Here is a 24711-nt window from a genome sequence, read left to right on the forward strand (position 1 = left end):
GCCACCATGGTCACCACCCATCTTGAAAAGTTTTTCCCCTCCCATATAATTATGTGCCACAAACAGGAAGTTGATATCACCAACCATTCCCATTTTATTTAGGTGTATCCATATAAATGGCCTACCCTGTATATATATATAAAAAAAAACATATATATATATATATATATATAAGAAAAAAAGGAAAACAGCACACAAAAAATAGAAAAAAGTGGGCTTTAATGCCTGGACGGCGTGGCAACGTTTCGGATTTCCAATCCTTTTTCAAGCAGTGAACATACAAATGAAGTGGGTATATATAGATAATACATATGTTCTCTATTAATCATCATTAAAATAATATTTACATTTCTGACAATAGTGCTAATGAGTTTCATATCCAAATAAAGTGCATCAGTGTCAACGTGCATATCTCTCCAAAATACTATTAGGACAATAACCATCATGTACAGTGCACCATATATATCACATAAATATCATAATAAGCAATTAAACCTACACAGATGTCCCAATCTAATACATAATTAAGCAGACAGCACACTTACAGGCAAATCGCCGCTTGTGTACAATTCTCGGCGTCTTCCTGGAGTCACTGCGCATGTCTATGGCATTTCACCCAAGACGCATAGCATTGTGGTCAGCGCCTGCGCACTAGTGCTCCGAGGACCTCGGCGCCATTTTGGAAAAGGGAATAACCTTGATTTCAAAGGAAAACAGGAGAACTCTGCAATTTCATAGCGAATTTCTATATTCAAAACAGCGCTAGCCACATAAGTGTCTTATGAGTATATCAATATAAAAGATCACAATGTAAATTTATTGAGTTAAAGTAAGTGCTATTGGCTGTATATTAGGACGCACCCACAATGTCTTACTAAAAAAGGCTTAATCGTATCATATTTACATAATGGTCCGGACATAAGTCCACAAGGGATCCAAACAATTCACCCTACCTCAAGGGATATTATAAGTCAGGACTCAAATATAAAGAGGTGATAATCCTCCAATGTTCTCATATACCCTTAATTGCTAAGACCATAGTAAACATTTATCGTGATACTATCAACCAATAAACCATAAAGACAGGTGAGTGCCATCCATATATTTATTGAAACTTTTTGCAGAGTATTCATTTTGAAACAGGAAAATTGCAAAGGGACATCATTTTCCATGCAAGATGTATCTTTCCCTTCATAGATTGGGACATCTGAAAAAAATATAAAAAATTAAAAACAATTTTCCCACATACAATGAAAAGAGAAAATTTACCAAATTTTACAGGACTTGATTCGTTTTAAAATCTACATTTAATCCAAATGGTTTTAGTGTATTGAGTTTCACAATCCATTCTAATTCCCTCCTTTTAAGTAGTCGCACGCGATCTCCCCCTCTTCTCTGAGGAGGAATCATGTCAATGATACGAAATCGTAGTTGTTTTTCTGTGTGCGATTTCTCTACAAAGTGCTTGGAAACAGGCAAATCCATACGCCCCTTCCTTATGGTATGTCGGTGTTGATTGATACGAGTTTTAAAATCACAAGTTGTTTCACCGACATACCATAAGGAACAGGGGCACTGCAACAGGTACACAACAAATTCAGAATTGCAAGTCAAGAAATACTGTATTTTAAATTTTTCTTGAGTAATAGGATGAAGAAAACTTGATCCTTTAAGCATCAGGGAACAGTTGACGCATGATAGACATGGGAAACATCCTTTCCTATCTTGACCGGATATAGTTGTTTGGCCGGACTTTCTAAGGGGTCCAATGTCAGATTTGACTATAGTGGAACCAATAGTGCGGTTACGTTTGTAAGAGAATATTGGAGGATTGGAGAATTCTGTCACATGTGGTAAACATTTGGACAACATTCCCCAATGTTTATATATAATTTTTGAAATTTTGTTACTCTCTTCGCAGAAAGACGTCACAAATGGTATACGTTTCAGTTCTTTTTTGGAGTGCTTTTTTTGAAGAAGGTCATCTCTTTTTAATAAATCCACTTTACTTTTTTGTATTTTTAAGAGGTTTTTTGGATAACCTCTATCTGAAAATTTTCTTAGGGTATTTTCCATAGATTCTTTTAAAGACTCCTCCCCACTCTCAATTCTTTTAACCCTAATTAGTTGACTCAAGGGGATCGACTCTTTTGTTTTTTTCGGATGTTGACTATTAAAGAGAAGTAGGTCATTTTTGTCAGTCATCTTAGAATACAGTTGAGTGGTCAATCTATTATTGTCAATTTTCACATTCACATCCAAAAATTGAATATCTGTATTTGAATGTACCAAGGTGAACTTGATTGTATCATCAACCGTATTTAAGTATTGATGGAACTCAATCAGTGTATCCTCCGGGCCAGTCCAAATCAGAAAGATATCGTCTATGTATCTCCACCACGCAACAACATAACTGAAGTGGGGAGACACATAGACGAAATCTTCCTCGAGGGTGCTCATGACAATATTAGCATAAGCTGGCGCCATATTAGCGCCCATGGCAACTCCTCGCAATTGAAAATAATAAACATCTCCAAACAAAAAGTAGTTCTTGGTCAATATTAATTCAAGCAGTTGTAAAACAAACATTTTAGTGCCCTCAGAATATTGGGTGTTCTGCAGCTTCCTACTGACTGCCTTCAAGCCTTTATTGTTTTCAATCGACGTATATAAGGATATTACGTCGAACGAAGCCAATATGACTTCACCCGTCACTTCAATCCCACCAATCTTTTCAAGGAAATCTGTGGTATCCCTCACAAAGGACTCTGTATGATTAGCGATTGGATTTAAGATCTTATCCAAAAAGATCCCAATGTGGGAAAGAATGGAATCGCAGCCTGAAACAATAGGCCTGCCCGGAGGGTGCACGAGAGACTTATGTATCTTAGGTAGTATGTACATCACAGGAGTGATGGGAAATTTAACTGTCAAAAAATCAAATATATCTTGGTCAATAACTTGCATATTCAGGGCACCATCCAAAATGGATTTAATGTCCCTCGCAATGTCAAATTTTGGGTCATGGGTAAGTCTCTCGTACACCTCCGGGTCAGCCAACTGTCTGTTAATCTCATCAATATAATCTTTCTTATTCATGATGACGACCGCGCCACCTTTATCTGCACTTTTGACGATTATTTCGTCATCATGCGCCAACTCATATAGAGCCTCCATTTCACCTGCTGTCATGTTTGGGTACAAAAATTGGTTAGTACATTCTTTTTTTAACTTTTCTATATCATGATTGACGGCCAAAATGAAGGCTTCAATAACAGGTGAATTATCTGGTGGGATAAAGTGACTAGTTTTCTTCAAATTTAGTTGTTGTAAGCTTAAATTGCAGCTAAGAGGTTTCTCTATATTAGGCTTATTCCAAAACCACTCTTTGAGTTTGATAGACCTGAAGAATTGCTGGAAGTCCATATTAAGTTGGAATCAATCCACATGTGTGCTTAGTCCAAAGGATAACCCCTTATTCAAAACCGATACCTGATTTTCAGTGAGGATCTTACTTGAGATATTTACAATTAAGTCTGTTCTTTGCTCCTTGTTGTCATCTGTTTCTCTACGGGTGACTTGTTTTTCCCTTTTCTCTCTTTTCTGTTGTCGCCGATGCTTTTTTCCTCCCCTTTTCCTGCTGTTTTCATTTTTTCTTTCATAGGGTCCATTCCTAGAAAAATCAACATGAGGTAACAAATTTTCATTATAAAAACAATTCAGTCCATTTTTCAATGTCCAGTAACCTTTTTTCCTCCAATTGCCTGCATTATCTCTTTGCCAATTATAAATGTTTCCATCTTTGTAATCGTCCATATCACGGTTCCATTTTCTACGTTTTACATCCTCTAGTTCAAGACGCAACTTGTCAATTTTGACATTTACAGAATCTTTAAAATTAGTCCATTCTTCCTCTCCGATCAGACCTTTGAGTTCCGTTTCCACCAATGATATATCACACTTCAATTTTTTTGTTTCCTGCTGCAGATACTCAATATTCAGGAGGATTATGTCCAAGCCATATTTATTTGAGATCATACCAAATTTAATGCAAAAAGACGTATCACTTAGCATAAGATTAGGACGGATATTAGAGCGAAGACCTCTAGGGATTTTTTTAACCCTATAGTATTCACTAAGGGTTACCAGATGTAATTGAGCTGTAGTTAATTTTCTTATAGTATTTTCATATTTCACTTTCAAGTCATATAACGATGGTGTAAGAAAATTTTCAGATAGAGGTTATCCAAAAAACCTCTTAAAAATACAAAAAAGTAAAGTGGATTTATTAAAAAGAGATGACCTTCTTCAAAAAAAGCACTCCAAAAAAGAACTGAAACGTATACCATTTGTGACGTCTTTCTGCGAAGAGAGTAACAAAATTTCAAAAATTATATATAAACATTGGGGAATGTTGTCCAAATGTTTACCACATGTGACAGAATTCTCCAATCCTCCAATATTCTCTTACAAACGTAACCGCACTATTGGTTCCACTATAGTCAAATCTGACATTGGACCCCTTAGAAAGTCCGGCCAAACAACTATATCCGGTCAAGATAGGAAAGGATGTTTCCCATGTCTATCATGCGTCAACTGTTCCCTGATGCTTAAAGGATCAAGTTTTCTTCATCCTATTACTCAAGAAAAATTTAAAATACAGTATTTCTTGACTTGCAATTCTGAATTTGTTGTGTACCTGTTGCAGTGCCCCTGTTCCTTATGGTATGTCGGTGAAACAACTTGTGATTTTAAAACTCGTATCAATCAACACCGACATACCATAAGGAAGGGGCGTATGGATTTGCCTGTTTCCAAGCACTTTGTAGAGAAATCGCACACAGAAAAACAACTACGATTTCGTATCATTGACATGATTCCTCCTCAGAGAAGAGGGGGAGATCGCGTGCGACTACTTAAAAGGAGGGAATTAGAATGGATTGTGAAACTCAATACACTAAAACCATTTGGATTAAATGTAGATTTTAAAACGAATCAAGTCCTGTAAAATTTGGTAAATTTTCTCTTTTCATTGTATGTGGGAAAATTGTTTTTAATTTTTTATATTTTTTTCAGATGTCCCAATCTATGAAGGGAAAGATACATCTTGCATGGAAAATGATGTCCCTTTGCAATTTTCCTGTTTCAAAATGAATACTCTGCAAAAAGTTTCAATAAATATATGGATGGCACTCACCTGTCTTTATGGTTTATTGGTTGATAGTATCACGATAAATGTTTACTATGGTCTTAGCAATTAAGGGTATATGAGAACATTGGAGGATTATCACCTCTTTATATTTGAGTCCTGACTTATAATATCCCTTGAGGTAGGGTGAATTGTTTGGATCCCTTGTGGACTTATGTCCGGACCATTATGTAAATATGATACGATTAAGCCTTTTTTAGTAAGACATTGTGGGTGCGTCCTAATATACAGCCAATAGCACTTACTTTAACTCAATAAATTTACATTGTGATCTTTTATATTGATATACTCATAAGACACTTATGTGGCTAGCGCTGTTTTGAATATAGAAATTCGCTATGAAATTGCAGAGTTCTCCTGTTTTCCTTTGAAATCAAGGTTATTCCCTTTTCCAAAATGGCGCCGAGGTCCTCGGAGCACTAGTGCGCAGGCGCTGACCACAATGCTATGCGTCTTGGGTGAAATGCCATAGACATGCGCAGTGACTCCAGGAAGACGCCGAGAATTGTACACAAGCGGCGATTTGCCTGTAAGTGTGCTGTCTGCTTAATTATGTATTAGATTGGGACATCTGTGTAGGTTTAATTGCTTATTATGATATTTATGTGATATATATGGTGCACTGTACATGATGGTTATTGTCCTAATAGTATTTTGGAGAGATATGCACGTTGACACTGATGCACTTTATTTGGATATGAAACTCATTAGCACTATTGTCAGAAATGTAAATATTATTTTAATGATGATTAATAGAGAACATATGTATTATCTATATATACCCACTTCATTTGTATGTTCACTGCTTGAAAAAGGATTGGAAATCCGAAACGTTGCCACGCCGTCCAGGCATTAAAGCCCACTTTTTTCTATTTTTTGTGTGCTGTTTTCCTTTTTTTCTTATATTATTGGAACCATTTGAATATTGGTTTGGAAAGCTTTGCACCACAAGTTTGGTAATATGATGCTGTTCTAATTTTTTCTCTATATATATATATACGTATATATATATATACACACACAATATATATATTAGATGGATCGATGAAAAGCCGGCAATTAATATGCCACGTACAGTAAAATCCCAGCGTGAGAAGTTAAAATATATACACATAGAATAGATATGAAGATGTCTGTATGTCTAACATAATTAGTAGTGTGTGTGCAGCTTGCTGTAAATGTAATTAATAAATGATTATTTTTCTGAATAAAATAGCATGGGCTCCCACATAATTTTTATAACCAGCAGAAGGAAATCCGATGACTAGTGGCAGATGTTTATAGCCTGGGAAGGGGGTAATACACATGGAGGTTTCGAGGCTATTAATATCAGCTCGCAGCTGTATGCCTAGCCTTTGCTTGTTATTAAATATGGGGGTACCCTACATATTTTTGGGAGGGGTCCCCATTTTAATAACCAGTAAAGGCTAAGTATACAGCTGTGAGCTGATATTAATAGCCCGGATAGCTCCATGTTTATTACCCCCTTCCCAGGCTATAAACATCTGTACTGAGCTGTCTGCTTTTCCTCTGCTGGTTAATAAAATGTTGGGGGATCTCACGCAATTTATTTCAGAAAATAATTTATTTAATAATGAAATACATGTGCAGTAAGCTACACAAGCACAGTATTAATTACACAGTATATGTCACTGACATTTTTATGTTTATCTATTCTATGTATACATATCTATTCTATCAGGTCACGCTGTGATTTAACTGTACGAGGCAGATGAATTAGCTGTCTTTTCAAAGGACATGGGAGTGTAAAAATCGGACGACACTCGCATGGTCAGAGTGCCGTGTGATTTTTTTTTTTCACACACCCATTGGCTTGCATTGATATGAAGACAATCACAGCATTCTGCAATTTTTTTCTCAGTCCGATTTCAGAGGAGAAAAAAAAAAGCAGGTTATCAGGGACTCATAGCTTAAGATTCGTCACAGTGTAATATGATTTTTTTTATTGAATTGCACTCGTTCATTTTCCTCGCAGATGAGTAAGAGCTCTAAGGCTGGTGTCACACATCTGTGAAACTCGGACCATACGCAGATCGTTGGGCCCGGCCTGGGATAACTGTCTCACAGATATACAAGAAGCATTAAGTGCAGGTCAGAAGACACAGAGCCCGAGCTTGGTCTTCCGATCTAAGCATGGTTCGTGTTTTACAGATGTGTTAAACTGACGTAACAGAATTTTGGGGATGACAAACTACCTTTGGCCAAGCCCAGGCATGTGAGAGAAGAAGCGGCCAATCCATTTTTCCCCTTTGTTGAAAATCCTAATCTGAGTGTGCACAGCTATGGGGGATTTGTGAGAAATATATGTTGGTTTGGTCTACATTGATCCAATTCTTAACTACAGTTGGAACTAGAAGTTTACATACACTATATAAAAAGTAAGTAATAAAATGCCTTAAAACATTCTCGCTCTCTCATTATTCTGGCATTTGGAAAATATTAATAATTATGGTAATCCTAATTGACCTAAAACGGAAAAGCTTTAATGTCGGATATTGAGAAAAACATGCATGTGTGTCTTTTTATATAGTCTATGTAAACTTCTAGTTTCTACTGTACATATACAGTACTACTTACTTTAGGTTCCTCTGTTACTTTGTGCAATATTCAGCAAAGAGCATCTGAAGCCACCATCATCACAACCAGGTAAAACAACGACTACTGACCAGCTTTGGACACTTACACTTTATTTGCTGTAGTAGTATCAAATATACATCTTTTATTCCCTGCCATAGACAATTTTACAAAAAAATGTTGAAAAAGCAATGCACCATATATGCTACTCAACAAAGGGGTTTTATGACCTGAACAAAAAATCAAGTTTCTGAAAATAGTAATCATGTGTCTGAAAGTGACATTTTTTAATTAGTGCATTTCCTGTTCCACTGGTAATCAGTGTCCATTTTTATTCCAAAACGTGTTTTAATTCATTATTTAGCATAACATCATACTTGCATTAAACAAATGTTTAACAGCACAACATACTCCATAAGAAAACAGTAATAACACATTACATACAGGTGCGTAGATCATATTTATATAATACTTATGAATATAAAAAAAATGACTAGACCTAAAACCACTGCAGTCAATCTCAGACATCTTGATTGGACTACCACAGATCGGCTCCAAAACCTGCTTTTATATAAGTTGTTGAAGTAGCACCACCAATCGCTAAGGAAGACATCACCCCCGTCAAGTGGTGCATCATTTTGTCGCAATGAAGACGTAGACCTGCAGGAGATTTTGAATGGCAGAAAACAGTGGCATATCGATCGGAACTGAACTGAGCCACATTTGTGTGAGACAAGAGAAATACTGGGATTGTTCAGCCTTGAAATGGGATATAAAGGCACCTAAAATAGAGTAGCATAGTTCGAATGCTCGGTGTTCCCTACGCCCTGTTTGATCCACACAGGAATATGATTACAGAAGGAGATCAGTAATGGGAATGTTTACTTATCTCATAGGCGTCTACAAAGTTTTTAAAGGGAACCTGTCACCTGAATTTGGCGGGACTGGTTTTGGGTCATATGGGCGGAGTTTTCGGGTGTTTGATTCACCTTGCGCAGGCGTGTACTACGGAGGACAGAGAATGAACTTCAATCCAATACTGCGGCCAGCATGCAGCCAGCAGGTAAGGAAAAGGTGAATCAAACACCCGAAAACTCCGCCCATATGACCCAAAACTAGTCACGCCAAATTAAGGTGACAGGTTCCCTTTAAAAAAGATTTTCAAGGCTGGAGAACCACATTAATAGTTTTTCATTTTAACCTCAGCAAGATTTTGCATTTAAGCCTATAGTGAAAATTAAATACACACTACAAGCAAAGTACAGTGGCATGTAAAAGTTTGGGCACCCCTGATCAAAACTACTATCACTGTGAATAGTTAAGCAAACTTGAAGATGAAATTATCTCTAAAAAGTCCTAAAGTTAAAGATGACACATCCTTTGTGCTTAAAGGGAACCTGTCACCTGAATTTGGCGGGACTGGTTTTGGGTCATATGGGTGGAGTTTTCGGGTGTTTGATTCACCCTTTCCTTACCTGCTGGCTGCATGCTGGCTGCAATATTGGATTGAAGTTCATTCTCTGTCCTCCGTGGTACACGCCTGCGCAGGGTAATCTTGCCTTGTGCAGGCGTGTACTATGGAGGACAGAGAATGAACTTCAATCCAATATTGCAGCCAGCATGCAGCCAGCGGGTAAGGAAAGGGTGAATCAAACACCCGAAAACTCCACCCATATGACCCAAAACCTGTCCCGCCAAATTCAGGTGACAGGTTCCCTTTAAGGCAAAAAAAATCTATATTTTTAATTTTTAAAATTATAAAAAAGAAAATGGCCCGATCCAAAAGTTTGGGACCCTGAATGGTCAGTACCTAGTTGCATCCCCTTTTTGAAAGTATCACGGCTTGTACCTGCCTCTGTAGCTTCCTCTTGCTTTTTTAACCCCTTTACCCCCAAGGGTGGTTTGCACGTTAATGACTGGGCCAATTTTTACAATTCTGACTACTGTCCTTTTATGAGGTAATAACTCTGGAACACTTCAACGGATCCCAGTGATTCTGACATTGTTTTCTCGTGACATATTGTACTTCATGATAGCGGTAAAATTTCTTTGATATTACCTGCATTTATTTGTGAAAAAAACGGAAATTTGGCGAAAATTTGGGAAATTTTGCAATTTTCCAACTTTGAATTTTTATGCAATTAAATCACAGAGATATGTCACACAAAATACTTAATAAGTAACAGTTCCCACATGTCTACTTTACATCAGCACAATTTTGGAACCAAAATTTTTTTTTGTTAGGGAGTTATAAGGGTTAAAAGTTGACTAGCAATTTCTCATTTTTACAACACCATTTTTTTTAGGGACCACATCTAATTTGAAGTCATTTTGAGGGGTCTATATGATAGAAAATAACCAAGTGTGACACTATTCTAACAACTGCACCCCTCAAGGTGCTCAAAACCATAATCAAGAAGTTTATTAACCCTTCTGGTGCTTCACAGGAATTTTTGAAATGTTTAAATAAAAATGAACATGTAACTTTTTTTCACCAAAAATTTACTTCAGCTCCAATTTGTTTTATTTTACCAAGGGTAACAGGAGAAAATGGACCCCAAAAGTTGTTGTACAATTTGTCCTGAGTACACGGATGCCCCATATGTGGGGGTAAACCACTGTTTGGGCGCATGACAGAGCTCGGAAGCGAAGGAGCGCCATTTGACTTTTCAATGCAAAATTGACTGGAATCGAGTTGGGACACCATGTTGCGTTTGGAGAGCCCCTGATGTGCCTAAACATTGAAACCCCCAACAAGTGACACCATTTTGGAAAGTAGACCCCCTAAGGAAATAATCTAGATGTGCGGTGAGCGCTTTGACCCACCAAGGGCTTCACAGAAGTTTATAATGCACAGCCGTAAAAATAAAACAAAAATTTTTTCCCACATATATTATTTTTTAGCCCCCAGTTCTGTATTTTCCCGAGGGTAACAGGAGAAATTGGACCCCAAAAGTTGTGGTCCAATTTGTCCTGAGTTCGCTGATACCCCATATGTGGGGGGACCACCGTTTGGACGCATGGGAGGGCTCAGAAGGGAAGGACCGCCATTTTGAATGCAGACTTAGATGGAATGGTCTGTAGGCGTCACATTGCGTTTGCAGAGCCCCTAATGTACCTAAACAGTAGAAACCCCCCACAGGTGACACCATTTTGGAAATTAGACCCCCTAAGGAACTCATCTAGATGTGTTGTGAGAACTTTGAGCCCCCAAGTGTTACACTACAGTTTATAACGCAGAGCCGTGAAAATAAAAAATCCTTTTTTTTTTCCACAAAAATTATTTTTTAGCCCCCAGTTTTGTATTTTCCCAAGGGTAACAGGAGAAATTGGACCTCAAAAGTTGTTGTCCTATTTGTCCTGAGTACGCTGATACCCCATATGTTGGGGTAAACCCCTGCTTGGGCACACGGGAGAGCTCAGAAGGGAATGAGCACTGTTTTACTTTTCAACGCAGAATTGGCTGGAATTGAGATCGAACACCATGTCGCGTTTGGATAGCCCCTGATGTGCCTAAACAGTGGAAACCCCCCAAATTATAACTGAAACCCTAATTCAAACACACCCCTAACCCTAATCCCAACAGTAACCCTAACCACACCTCTAACCCTGACACACCCCTAACCCTAATCCCAACCCTATTCCCAACTGTAAATGTAATCTAAACCCTAACCGTAACTTTAGCCCCAACCCTAACCCTAACTTTAGCCCCAACCCTAACTGTAGCCTTAACCCTAGCCTTAACCCTAGCCCCAACCCTAACCCTAGCCCTAAACCTAATGGGAAAATGGAAATAAATTTTTTTTAATTTTTCCCTAACTAAGGCGGTGATGAAGGGGGGGGTTTGATTTACTTTTATAGCGGGTTATTTAGCAGATTTTTATGATTGGCAGCCGTCACATACTGAAAGACGCTTTTTATTGCAAAAAATATTTTTTGCGTTACCATATTTTGGTCCACAGAGTCATGTGAGGTCTTGTTTTTTTTTATTGGTACCATTTTTGGGCACGTGACATTTTTTGATCGCTTTTAATTCCGATTTTTGTGAGGCAGAATGACCAAAAACCAGCTATTCATGAATTTCTTTTGGGGAAGGCATTTATACCGTTTCACGTTTGGTAAAACTGAAAAAATAATTATTTTTGCATCGCTTTATTCTCAGGACTATAAATTTTTTATTTTTTTGCTGATGATGCTGCATGGCGGCTCGACAAGATGACATTTTCAGTGGTACCAGGGTTATTTATATCCGTCTTTTTGATCGCGTGTTATTCCACTTTTTGTTCGACGGTATGATAATAAAGCATTGTTTTTTGACTCTTTTTTTTCTTACGGTGTTTACTGAAGGGGTTAACTAGTAAGCCAGTTTTATCGGTCGGGTCGTTATGGATGCGGCGATACTAAATATGTGTACTTTTTTTTTTTGTTTTTTTTATTTAGATAAAGAAATGTATTTATGGGAATCATATTTTTTTTTCCATTATTTAGGATTTTTTTTTTTTTTTTTTTTTTTTTTACACACTTGGAAATTTTTTTTACTTTTTTACTTTGTCCCAGGGGAGGACATCACAGATCGATGATCTGACAGTTTGCACAGCACTGTCAGATCACCGATCTGTCTGAGAGCAGTGCAGGCTTGCCAAGCGCCTTCTCTGAGCAGGCACTTGGTAAGCCACCTCCCTCCCTGCAGGACCCGGATGCCGCGGTCATTTTGGATCCGGGCCTGCTACAGGGAGGGAGGTAAGAGACCCTCGCAGCAACGTGATCACATCGTGTTGCTGCGGGGGTCTCAGGGAAGCCCGCAGGGAGCCCCTCCCTGCGCGATGCTTCCCTATACCGCCGGCACACCACGATCATGTTTGATTGCGGTGTGCCGGGGGTTAATGTGCCGGGGGCGGTCTGTGACCGCTCCTGGCACATAGTACAGGATGTCAGCTGCAATAGGCAGCTGACACCCAGCCGCGATCGGCCGCGCTCCCCCGGTGAGCGCTGTCGATCGCATATGACGTACTATCCCATCGGTGGTCATATGGGCCCACCCCACCTCGACGGGATAGTACGTCTAATGTCAGAAAGGGGTTAAACATGAAAAACACTTGAAAGTCATGTATTTTTTCATTTACAAAGAAAAATAACATGCAGGGGATCTCAGGCTGGGTTTTTACATTACTAATGTAGCATGTGCTCTTGCAGTGGCAAATGGTCACACAATTTTGTGGTAAAGGCAAATTGTCTCTTCATAGAGGAAGAGGACTAGAACTCTAGTGCCACCTATTGGAAGTAGCAATCCTATAGGTGGCACTAGCGTTCTAGTCCTCTTCCTCTCTGAAGAGACAATTTGCATATTTCACAGAGGAGCATTGCGGCTTTAAGTTTCCTCACCTCGACATGCTTAACATGTCACTCTCCGCAATGAGAAACTATACTTCTTAGATCGTGGTAAAGGCAGAAATTACTGTATTTTTTCGCTTTGTAAGACGCACTTTATTTCCCCCAAACTTGGGGGGAAATGGGAGTGCGTTTTACAAAGTGGATATACCACTTACCTTTACCGTTGCAGGCTGGGATGACGGGGTGTCCACCGCCGCTGCCCAGGTTGTCCGCCCCTGCCCAGGGTGATCCTGGCGTCTCCGGTGCTGCGGGGGGCTCTGCCGACATTTTGAGCTCCCCGGCAGTTCGGCACCAAGATCTCGGGAGATGAGATTTCAGCGCTGAGATCTCGTCTCTCGAGATCTTGGTCCCAAGATCTCCAGCTGCACATGCGCCGCCTCCCGGCGGTCATTTTCCCGAAGTCCACCGCACAGGAAAGCATGGACGAACTGCCAGGGGGCTCTGGCCTTTCACAAAATGTCGGCAGAGCCCCCGGCAGCACCGGAGACACCCCCGCAGCACAGGAACCTCCCCCCGCAGCACAGGGCACCTGCACACCCCTCATCCCAGCCTGCAGCAACGCTGCACTGCTGGGACCCTGCTGCACCGCAGCTACCACCCCCGGTAAGCAATAAGACGCATGGATTATAAGAAGCACCACCAATTTATTAAAAAAAAAAATGTTTTCCTATTTTTCTCCTCAACATTTGGGGTGCGTCTTATAATCCGGAGCGTCTTACAAAGCGAAAAATACAGTACTTTCAAGATGATGTTCCCACAAAACATATGTAAAATTGTCTTTCATGATGTGTTGTGGGGAGGTAATGGAACCTTTCAAAATATTCCCCCGATTGGACAATTGATACCTAGACAGCTGCTGACTATGCCCCTCTCTGCTGATGCGTCTCTAACCCCAGTCTTGCAGGATTGCATCACCTCACCACAGAGGATTAGTCACACAGCAGCCTTCACTTAATTTATATTACGCTATTTAGAACGCCCAGCTTTTAACAAGCCACGCCTCCTGACAAAGCCCAGAGGGTGGAACGTGCCTCGAGGTGCTCGAGGTCTCCAACTGTGTGGGTCCCTGGTACACACCCTTGTTCACAATGTGACCTCAGGTACTCACCTTTTCCATTAGGTATTTTTTTTTCTATCAACAAAGGCTCTTCGTATCCTTGTCCATTGTCAATATGGAACTCTCTACCCATATCGACATATTGTGATTTTTTTTATATACTATAGCCATGTTGTGGTCATTTATCATGTGATGCGAGAGTTCCAATTCAGATAAGATTTGCTGTTTCTATGATTTCAGTGAAACTATCGTTATTGTAAGCCTATGACCTGTAGGACAGCGTGTCTGTCTGATTATGTGAGATGCTAGTTTTCTCACTGGTTTGGTTCCCGATACAGATCTTGGCCATGACATGATGTGTGGACTTTATCAGTACAACTAGGCACTTACAGCACTTTATTCATCTATATGATAACTGGCCCTCCATACTTATGCTCACTATATGGAGCTCTCCACCCAATTTTGACATAATGTCATTCTGTTATACCGCAGCTATGTTGCTATCATAATTATATGGGTTGATACCTCCAATTCACATGTGTTTGCTGCTGCCATGTTATAATTCAATTATTGCATCATCTACAATCTTGTTGTGTAGGGCTACAAGTCTGTCTGTAATGTTATAGGCAGTGGCGTAACTACAAAGTTACGGGCCCTGGTGTGAACTTTCAAACAAGGCCCCCTGCCACCCAAATCCACATCCTGCCCCATCTGCCTCCACATTCTGCCCCATCAGCCTCCACATTCTGCCCCATCTGCCTCCACATTCTGCCCCATCTGCCTCCACATTCTGCCCCATCTGCCTCCACATTCTGCCCCATCTGCCTCCACATTCTGCCCCGTCTGCCTCCACATTCTGCCCTGTCTGCCTCCACATTCTGCCCCATCTGCCTCCACATTCTGCCCCATCTGCCTCCATTCTGCCCCATCTGACTCCACATTCTGCCCCGTCTGCCTCCACATTCTGCCCCAATCTTGCCTTGCGCAGGCGTGTACTATGGAGGGCAGAGAATGAACTTCAATCCAATATTGCAGCCAGCATGCAGCCAGCGGGTAAGGAAAGGGTGAATCAAACACCCGAAAACCCTGCCCCTATGGCTGAAGATTGTTCCCTCCAAATTCAGGTGACAGAGTCCCTTTAAAGGGAATCAGGTTTTTGCCAGCTCATCTGAGAGCAGCCTGATGTAGGCAAAGAGACCCTGAATCTAACGATGTATCACTTACTTTACTGGGTGCAGCAGTTCTGACACAGGGTTCTTAGATTTAGAATGCAGCAGAGCTGAGAAAGCTAGCTCCACCCACACCAGGCTCTGTATTTAAATTCTCTCTAAGTGTCATGACACAAAGAGGGGCCAGAAGACTGCAGCGTCTGGTTTCACAAACTCCTGTACCGATTAGAAGTATTTCACCACCTTATTAAACAGTGCAGGTTTTTTGCTTGCTAGCAGTGCAAGGGTTAATCTGTTCAGTTCAGTACAAAAGCTATAACCACCAATCCAAAGGACAATATGAGAAGGAGGTTGCGACTAATAATTTAAAATATAACTTTTAATACATTGTGTAAAAGAAGTGCTCAAATAAACACAAAATCACAAACAACAATTAGACTCACAAAAATCACACTCAGCTATGTGCTGAATAAACCAAGATAATTCTAATGTCACTAGAAGGATCCGAGGGGCAAAATTATCACATATATATCCCTCCAAAGATCCAAGGAGCAGATTGCTTCATGCAATATCTAGACTCAAGTTGAAACCCACATTTCGAAGATCATAGGTCAACAGTATTGGATATAGGGAGCAAAAGTTCATAGAAATATGGCTCATATATAAATTTTAATCCAAAAACATAGTAAAGGAACGATCTCACCTCATATTTCTGATTCATCAGGTGATACTGGGACCATAGTTGCTGGCATCGTGTCTGGGGGGGAAGGCACCTTTTCATCCACACAAGTACCCCACAATCGAGATTTACCAGCTATGACCCATACCGTAACCCCAAAGAAACAATTACTATTCCCCGGCTGTTATAATGGAGAGACACTTTTTGGTTTTACCTTTTACCTTCCCCTGATGAGTATAACAAACGAAACGCGTAGAGAAGTAATTGTTTCTTCCAAAGGTCAGTGAAAAAATAAAAAATAAATGATAAAAAAATAAAGAATAAAATAATGAGGAAAAAATAAAAATATGTATTAATTACGGAGTGAATAGTAATAAAAAATAGAAATGAAAGTGAAGAAATGAAAAAAATAAAAAAAAATTATACCGGTATGAAAAATTGTTTTTGGCTGAATTGTATAGATCTACTTACCATTGCAGGGGTAAGTACATCTAAACAATTCAGCAACAAAAAAATATCAGTATCATTTTATTTATTTTCATTTGACAAAGAAACACCATGTGCGTTTGAAATGACTTGCTGCTATGCTGTCCTTTTATTGATTTTTTTTACATATTTTTTGCACGTTCTATCAAATAAAAAATTTGGAGGCAAAAAAATAATGGAAGCTGGATCAACACCTCCTTTCGTCCATATTTGTATAGCACAATATTGTATATATTTATTTTCTAGCAAGTCTAGAGAAAGACGCAGGCCAGGACGAAACATTAAATAAATCTAAGCTATCTTAACCCCTTTACCCCCAAAGGTGGTTTGCACGTTAAAGACCAGGCCAATTTTTACAATTCTGACCACTGTCCATTTATGAGGTTATAACTCTGGAACGCTTCAACAAGTCCTGGTGATTCTGACATTGTTTTCTCGTGAGATATTGTACTTCATGATAGTGGTAAAATTTCTTTGATATTACCTGCGTTTCTTTGTGAAAAAAACGGAAATTTGGAGAATATTTTGAAAACTTTGCAATTTTCCAACTTTGAATTTTTATGCAATTAAATCACAGAGATATGTCACACAAAATACTTAATAAGTAACAGTTCCCACATGTCTACTTTACATTAGCACAATTTTGGAACCAACTTTTTTTTGTGTTAGGGAGTTATAAGGGTTAAAAGTTGACCAGCAATTTCTCATTTTTACAACACCATTTTTTTAGGGACCACATCTCATTTTAAGTCATTTTTAAGGGTCTCTATGATAGAAAATAACCAAGTGTGACACCATTCTAAAAATTGCACCCCTCAAGGTGCTCAAAACCACATTCAAGAAGTTTATTAACACTTCTGGTGTTTCACAGGAATTTTTGGAATGTTTAAATAAAAATGAACATTTAACTTTTTTTCACAAAAAAATTACTTCACCTCCAATTTGTTTTATTTTAGCAAAGGTAACAGGAGAAAATGGACATCAAAAGTTTTTGTACAATTTGTCCTGAGTATGCCGATACCCCATATGTGGGGGTAAACCACTGTTTGGGCGCATGACAGAGCTCGGAAGCGAAGGAGCACCATTTGACTTTTCAGTGCAAAATTGACTTAAATTGAGATGGGACGCCATGTTGCGTTTGGAGAGCCACTGATGTGCCTAAACATTGAAACCCCCCACAAGTGACACAATTTTGGAAAGTAGACCCCCTAAGGAACTTATCTAGATGTGCGGTGAGCACTTTGACCCATTAAGTGATTGTTAAGGACTGGCGGAACGCACCAAGTACAAGATGAAATGGAACTAGGTGCGTTCGCAGTCCGAGGTCCACCGTGCAGGTAAAAACCCTGCTGCTAGTAAAGATGGACTATATGGCGGTACTATAAGAATACACACATGGGTTAACTTCACCCTGTGTGAAGGAAGCGACCCTGTTGCGTCACAGGACCGCGGTACCGCACATAGAGCGCAAGCAAGGAGTCACTAATCTCAAACCCGAGACTGAGGATTTGAGTTCAGAAGACCCCATGCGCTCGACACCGCAACTGGGGTGTCAGAGGAAACTAAATAATAATATAAAGGCACAAGAGTGCGTGCGGTGCCGCACTGACGGACGCCACTAACCACCCAGGCTTGGGTCAGGAAAGCGCAGAGCAAGCGCACGGCGCCGTACAGGCGGACACAGCAACTGGTAGCTGTAATGTGTGTTACGTGTTGTTGGATAAGTCGGGCGCTAAATAGCAAACATACACCTTCCGCGAAGTCATTCAATAGGGAGGGTTATTTAAAGAGCGACTTTCACTCACAACACACACACATATTTACAAGACAATACTAGCGCATGGCCGTGCGGTCCTGCGCAGCTTATATAGTTGCAGCACAGGAAGCTGCTACCGACGTTTTGCCCTTACAGGACCTTCCAGGAGGACCAATGGGATGTGCTGCAATACCTGAGCATGTGACCCTCGATCTCCAACGGGAGATCCTGCCCTGGGCATGCTCAAACAGAGAAAAGCAGGACTTAGATCCAGAAACGTCCACTCGCCGCTGCCCAGCACTGGCTTCAATGGCAGAAGCAGGAAAAGCAGCAGTAACTCTTCGCACAGAGTCAGACTGAGCGAGACGCTGGGATCGACGTCCCTGCTGAGCAGACTCCACTGCGGCTGGAGAAGAATGGGAGACCGCAGCGGAGAAGGATCGAGATTCCCCCTGTGCAGCAGAGGAAACTCGACTCCTAACAGTGATTCACAGAAGTTTATAATGCAGAGCTGTAAAAATAAAAAATCATATTTTTTCACAAAAATAATCTTTTCGACCCCAATTTTTTATTTTTCCAAGGGTAAGAGAAGAAATTGGACCCCAAAAATTGCTGTCCAATTTGCCCTGAGTACGTTGATACCCCATATGTGGGGGTAAACCACTGTTTGGGCGCATGGGAGAGCTTGGAAGGGAAGGAGCGCCGTTTGACTTTTCAATGCAAAATTGACAGAAATTGAGATGGGACGCCATGTTGCGTTTGTAGAGCCACTGATGTGCCTAAACATTGAAACCCCCCATAAGTGACATCATTTTGGAAAGTAGAGACCCTAAGGAACTTATCTAGATGTGTGGTGAGCACTTTGACCCACCTAGGGTTTCACAGAAGTTTATAATGCAGAGCCGTAAAAAAAAAAAAAAATTTCCCACAAAAATTATTTCTTCCCCCAGTTTTGTATTTTCCCAAGGGTAACAGGAGAAATTGGACCTCAAAAGTTGTTGTCCAATTTGTCCTGAGTACGCTGATACCCCATATGTGGGGGGAACCACCGTTTTGGCGCATGGGAGGGCTCGGAAGGGAAGGAGCGCCATTTGGAATGCAGACTTAGATGGAATGCTCTGCAGGCGTCACATTGCGTTTGCAGAGCCGCTAATGTACCTAAACAGTAGAAACCCCCCACAAGTGACACAATTTTAGAAAGTAGACCCCCTAGGGAACTCATCTAGATGTGTTGTGAGAGCTTTGAACCCACAAGAGTTTCACTACAGTTTATAACATCAAGCCGTGAAAATAAATAAAACAATTTTTCCCACAAAAATTATTTTTTAGCCCCCAGTTTGTATTTTCCCAAGGGTATCAGGAGAAATTGGACCCCAAAAGTTGTTGTCCAATTTGTCCTGTGTACGCTGATACCCCATATGTTGGGGTAAACCCCTGTTTGGGCACACGGGAGAGCTCGGAAGGGAAGGAGCACTGTTTTACTTTTTCAACGCAGAATTGGCTGGAATTGAGATCGGACGCCATGTCGCGTTTGGAGAGCCCCTGATGTACCTAATCAGGGGAAACCCCCCAATTATAACTGAAATACTAATCCAAACACACCCCTAACCCTAATCCCAACAGTAACCCTAACCACACCTCTATCCCTAACACACCCCTAACCCTAATCCCAACCCTATTCCCAACCGTAAATGTATCCCCAACCCTAACTTTAGCCCCAACCCTAACTGTAGCCTTAACCCTAGCCCTAACCCTAATGGGAAAATGGAAATAAATACATTTTTTTTAATTTTTCCCTAACTAAGGGGGTGATGGAGGGGGGTTTGATTTACTATTTATAGCAGGTTTTTTAGCGGATTTTTATGATTGGCAGCCGTCAGACACTGAAAGACGCTTTTTATTGCAAAAAATATTTTTTGCGTTACCACATTTTGAGAGCTATTATTTTTCCATATTTTGGTCCAGAGTCATGTGAGGTCTTGTTTTTTGCGGGACGAGTTGACATTTTTATTGGTAACATTTTCGGGCACGTGACATTTTTTGATCGCTTTTTATTCCGATTTTTGTAAGGCAGAATGACCAAAAACCAGCTATTCATGAATTTCTTTTGGGGGAGGAGTTCATACCGTTCCGCGTTTGGTAAAATTGATAAAGCAGTTTTATTCTTCAGGTCAGTACAATTACAGCGATACCTCATTTATATGTTTTTTTATGTTTTGGCGCTTTTATACGATAAAAACTATAGAAAAAATAATTATTTTTGCATCGCTTTATTCTGAGGACTATAACTTTTTTATTTTTATTTTTTTGCTGTATGATGTATGATGCTGTATGGCAGCTCGGACAAGATGATGTTTTCAGCGGTACCATGGTTATTTATATCAGTCTTTTTGATCGCTTTATTCCACTTTTTGTTTGGCGATGTGAGAATAAAGCGTCTTTTGCCTCTTTTTTTTTGCGGTGTTCCCTGAAGGGGTTAACTAGTGATATAGTTTTACAGGTGGGCTCGTTATGGACGCGGCGATACTAAATATGTGTACTTTTGTTGTTTTTTTATTTAGATAAAGAAATGTATTTATAGGAAGAATGTTTTTTTTTTTTTTACACATGTGAATATTTTTTTTTTACACTATAACATTGCCCCCCCCACTTTGCTGTGCACTGTGTCAGATCAGCGATCTGACGTGCACTTCTCCTGGCTTCCCGGCGCCTGCTCTGAGCAGGACCCGGATGCCATGGCCATTTTGGATCCGGGCCTGCTGCAGGGAGGAGGTAAGAGACCCTCGCAGCAACGCGATCACATCGCGTTGCTCTGGGGGTCTCAGGGAAGCACGCAGGGAGCCCCCTCCTTGCGCAATGCTTCCCTATACCGCCGGCACACTGGAATCATGTTTGATCACAGTGTGCCAGGGGTTAAGGTGTCGGGGGCGGTCCGTGACCGCTCATGGCACATAGTGTCGGATGTCAGCTGGGATAGTCAGCTGACACCCGGCCGCGCTCCCCCCGTGAGCGCGGCTGATCGCTTATGATGTACTATCCCGTCGGTGGGCATACAGGCCCACCCCACCTTGACGGGGTAGTAAGTCACATGTCAGAAAGGGGTTAATATTCACCATCATCCACTATTCACTGTAGTGAAAAACTATACCCAATAAAAACAATGTTTTTGCAAAAATCTTATGAGTGGAGCTGATTACTCTCTTAGGCCGGGGTCACACTTGCGAGTTCAATGCGAGAATCTCTCACGAGTCTCTTGTATCAAGTCCTGGCACTGCCACCGGTACTTGGAACCAGAGCGTTCAGCTGCATAGAAATACATGCAGCCGCACACTGCACACATATATCAGTAAGGCAAGTGTGACCCCGGCCTTATTGATATATTGGAGCTATCCAGTTCAGCCAGCACCACGACAACTGCTAAGTGCACGTTTTATCTATTGCCTCCACTAAGAACTCTCAGATGAAGATTCACAGGTACAAACAGTTTACCTACTGGACAAGTAGAAGGAATGTCACTCTGGGCCTCAACAACCTCTTTCTGAAGGTCGGACCATATAGACGCAAAACCACCCCTTTTTGCAGCATAGGAGCGGTTCACAAATTATCTCCACTGCCAGGAAAACAACAATATAAGGCATTTGACTTAATGTTCTTGTTCCCCAGCCTATATGTAACAAAAAAGATAAACCTGGTGAATAATAATGCGCATCTTGCCTGTCAAGGCGTCAGATGTTTTGCAGACTCTATATATACAAGATAAGATATTCTTATTATACAGTTGTGCTCAAAAGTTTATTTTTTTCAGAAAATATAAATGATGACACCAAAACTTTTTCTCCGCTCATGGGTAGTGACCTGTCACTGGCTACATCAGAACAAAGTGAAGGTTCTGGAGTGGCCATCTCAGTCTCCTCACCTCAATCCCACTCTGGGGAGATCTAAAGCCTGCAGTTCATGCTAGACAGCCATTGAATTTACAAGAACAGGAGGCTTTTTGCCAAGAAGAGTGGGCAGCTTTACCATCCGAGAAAATAAAGAACCTCATTCACAACTACCACAAAAGACTTCAAGCTGTCATTGATGTTAGAAGGGGCAATACACGGTATTAAGAAATGGGGTATGTGAACTTTGATCAGGGTCATTTGGATGTTTTGGGTAGTCATTATGATTTAAAAAGAGAAAAACACAATAGTTTGACAATAAATGTGTTACGGGGCTGCCAAGAGAGACTAAGGCTGGTTACCCGGGCCCCTGCGTTATCCCTCAGACTAGGGGAAACCCCGTCTGTCCCTCTCCCAGAATTTACACTGATGGTGTGCTTGTCTGGGCCGCCAGGCCTGGCCCTAACTCCTGTTTCAGCCCTATGCTGAAACCACCACCCGCCACCCAGTGAAGAGACCACACACCAATCCCCCACAGAAAGCACAGACAGGGAAAACCAAAAACGCACCACGCCGCAAGCACACAGGAAAATACGATAATGTGCACAGGGCATACAAATACAAATATAGGACTGAGAAATATTACAACGGATCATACACCACCAGATACGATATCACTTCTCCAAGACCACCACTCCAGACCGGAATCACTAGGCAGGAGGCACAAGCTATAATCAGCGACGCCCAAAGTCCAGCAAGACTATTTAAAGGCCATGGGCCTAACCCAACCTCCAACCCGATTACCAACTAAATTAACCCCGAGAAACCTGGATAAAGTCTAGCAGGTGCCACTGAGCGTATAGTGGTCATAAATGGAATTACCGCTGTCTGTCGGACGCCCTAGTGTGAATAGCGTCCGACATGACAGTACCCCGCCATCTATGAGGGACCTCCAGACGGATGACAGTTGTGCTCCTAGCTGGTCCTCCTCCGGAACGCCAGCAGAGCCCCCTGACGTAAAGTACAAAATTGAGGATGGTGCCCGTAAACACAAAAGAACGGGGACACCCCAGACGATCACCCCAGACGGCGGTGATTATTTATGGCAAACTCAGCCAAAGGAAGGAACGTCGACCACTCCTCCTGGTTGTCAGAAACAAAGCAGCGTAAATACTGCTCCGAATTTTGGTTCATACGCTTGGTCTGACCATTTGACTGAGGATGAAACGCCGAAGAATGCGACAACTTGATCCCCAACCGTAAGCAAAATGCCTTCCAAAATTTTGCCACAAACCGAGTACCCCTATCAGACACGATGCCAGACGGGACCCCGTGAAGTCTGACCACCTCCTGCACAAATACCTGAGCCAGAGTCTTAGCATTAGGCAATGAAGGCAAGGACACAAAGTGCGACATCTTTGAGAACCGATAAACAACCACCAAAATGACCGTTATGGGTTATGGAAGTCATGGGATCCATGGCATCCAAAGTTTATTTTGGCCGATTATAATATCACGGGGCTGCCAAGAGACTAAGGCTATTTATTATATATATATATTTATATATTTTATTATATATTTTTGTTACACTTCATTATATATTTTCCTTTTCGATTTTCCTTCTTGTTATTTTCCAGTATTTTGCAGCTATAGGTTACTTTTCTTCTCTTTTCAGTATTTTGGCTATTGTGCTTTTACTGATGAACCTCCCCCCAGTATATGTCCTTGTTTGGGCTCATGCATTGCGCTCCCTCTGCCCTCTATCTATAGGCTTATTCTGTTAGTTCCTTGTTACTCTTGTTTCAATATGCTCCCCATGGGTTCCTGATCTCTCGGCCGAGAGTCTCCATACGGGCTTAATGCGCTGGTACCAAGTGCGCATGCGCCGATCGGCGCTTGCGCACTTGCCAGCAGCCCGGACTTAGGGAGTTTTCTCATTCCTAGAGTCTTACTCTACTGCGCAGGTGTCGGCGTCTTTCGTCATTTCCGGCTCCTCCGGTCAATACAGGCATTATGCACCATGCGCCCTCCTTCAGGCACCAGCTGCTCCTGGCCTCATGTAATCATTAAGGTATTTATAACGCGGGCACTCTCACTGCACTCACTGCCCCTGAAGAAGCCAGATCCTCTGGCGACACGCGTCGGGCGTCTTGTGCCCTGGTTCTTCCTCCTCCCCACTTATCCTATATTACTCCTTGACTCTTTACAGGGGCCGGATCTTGTCCTTGCACAGGTTATTTGCCTATATCATGCATATTCTTTTGTACCTGTATGGCACAATTTCTGTGCTATCGTGCTAGGACTTGTGCTTATAGGATTGACTAGGGGCTGTCTTTGTAGATTGGATCTTCTCTGTAGGTATATTGGACTTGGCATACATATATATGCATATTCTTTTGCTCAGAGTGAGTCCAGATCTACAATCATTATATTTATACTCTGTATCAGCCTTTAATGTTACACTATAGCATGGTTATTTGTCTCTAGG

The 24711-nt window shown here is 41.1% G+C and overlaps 1 long non-coding RNA gene across 1 annotated transcript; it reads right to left on the bottom strand.

Moving 5' to 3' along the window:
• Nucleotides 1–1087: 1087 nt before the first annotated feature.
• Nucleotides 1088–4116, bottom strand: LOC138669830 (uncharacterized). Its single transcript, XR_011319241.1, has 2 exons — nucleotides 3529–4116; nucleotides 1088–1207 (listed from the first exon to the last, which is right to left on the bottom strand). It is a non-coding gene; the product is annotated as an uncharacterized lncRNA (long non-coding RNA).
• Nucleotides 4117–24711: the final 20595 nt, after the last annotated feature.

The sequence above is a fragment of the Ranitomeya imitator genome, chromosome 3 (assembly GCF_032444005.1).
Source record: "Ranitomeya imitator isolate aRanImi1 chromosome 3, aRanImi1.pri, whole genome shotgun sequence".
NCBI lineage: Eukaryota > Metazoa > Chordata > Amphibia > Anura > Dendrobatidae > Ranitomeya > Ranitomeya imitator.